The following is a 1,914-nucleotide window of genomic DNA, read 5'->3' on the forward strand; positions in this document are numbered from 1 at the left end:
TGTTTAACAAAGAAAATGCTGCTAAAAGGATTAATAAAGTCTCCGGTTCAACTCAGAACAGAAAACTAAAGCTGCTCCCACAAGTGTTTACACCAAAAGATCCCTGATTTGCTAATTTCGCTGTCAATCAAAAATGGATTCAGCCTCAGACAGATCACCTAATCATCATGCAGAAGCTGACCGTCCGGGCCAGCCGAGGCCAGCCCACTGTCCCTTAGACTCCCAGAGACGCGTCCGATGGGCGGGACAAAGCCCAGCATTTATCCAATGACTCGTCTCATTTCGCTGCAATCTTTGCATTGCTAATGAGCTCTGTGGGCACTCAGCGTCCGCACTGTTTAAAGCACTGTGAAGCTGTGGGAATGAGGGTGAGGAAAGCTGCATCGTTACCAGTGATAAGAAGCTGATTCTGAACAAAAGTTGAGTGCGTTGTAGAGCATATTTAGTCAATGACATGAACACACAACAGAATATATTTGATCTTTGTTTTACATTTTAGGGGAAGCTGAGCTTCTCTTGCAGTCTTAGAGCAATCGTCTCTGTAATGAGGCCGGCTATGCACTAGGGCAAGACTGGGTAGTGTCCCCTCTAATGATAGCTGTTCTGTCTCTAACTTTGTATTAAATATTTGTTTTTGTTTTAAAATACTCCCATCTAGTGGTCAAGTTAGTACGGAAGCGTATTGCTATCACGCAGGAAAAAAAAATCCGAGCGCTATCAAGTTATAACGTGATACGTATCTTGTTTAAACATGATACGTATCTCATTAAAACGTGATGCGTATCTTGTTTAAACGTGATACGTATCTCGTTAAAACGTGATAGTTATCTCGTTAAAACGTGATANGACGAACATCCAGAATCCAAATATTATATAATAGTTTTAATATTATTTTTAATATTATTATAATAGTTTTCCAGATTATTCTCTAGTCTTTTACAGCAACCAGCTCCCTTTGTCATGCCAAGACAGCTGAAAAGACCTGTTATTTCCCCACTGTGGGATCAATAAAAAAATTATCTTACTTTCCCCCACCTTTTACACCAAATTAATCTGAGGAGTTGATCAGGCCTGTTGTTTAACTCTAAGTTTTTCTTCGTAAGGAAGACTATGAATTGGCTTCGCCAAAATCCGGTCCACAACATTCAAACTGTCTGCCATGTGTGCAGCTTGCTACGACTGGTGCGAGGCTAGTGTGAAGTGTGTCTGCTTGTGAGTGCTTCATGATGGTGAAGGGGCTCCGCAGCAGCCGCTGGACAGAAGAAGTCAGAAAGAGTGTTAGAAGTCCATCTCCAACCACAAGCAGCTACAACCACCAGAAATAGAAGCTCGRTTTGTSGYTAGTTGTTTTTAACAAATAAAATGCCKCTAAAAGGATGAATAAAGTCTCMRGTTCAACTCAGAACAGAATGAAACTAAAAACTGCTCCCACAAATGTTTRCACCAAAAGATTGCTGATTCGCTYATTTCGCTGTCAATAAAAAAGGGATTCAACCACCGACAGATCATCCWATCATCATTTAGAAGCTGAGCGTCCGAGCCAGCCGAGGCCAGCCCACTGCCCCATAGACCCCCAGAGACACTGAGCTTCCGATGGGTGGGACAAAAGCCAACATTTATCCAATGACTCGCCTCATTTCGCTGCACTCTTTGCTTCACTATTGAAGTCTGTGGAAGCACAGAGTCTGCACTGTTTAAAGCACTGTCAAGCTGTGGGAATGAGAAAACTGCGTCATTACCAGTGATAAGAAGCTGATTCTGAAAAAAAGTTGAGCACATTGTAGTGCATATTTAGTTACTGACATGTACACACAACAGTATCAGTGGCGGATTCTGGTCTTTCAAGAAGAGGAAGCACATTTTCGGCCTACATCATAAAATGTGTAGGTTTATAAATTCTACCCTCTGTTCCTT

The sequence above is a fragment of the Austrofundulus limnaeus genome, unplaced genomic scaffold (assembly GCF_001266775.1).
Source record: "Austrofundulus limnaeus strain Quisiro unplaced genomic scaffold, Austrofundulus_limnaeus-1.0 Scaffold659, whole genome shotgun sequence".
NCBI classification, from domain to species: domain Eukaryota; kingdom Metazoa; phylum Chordata; class Actinopteri; order Cyprinodontiformes; family Rivulidae; genus Austrofundulus; species Austrofundulus limnaeus.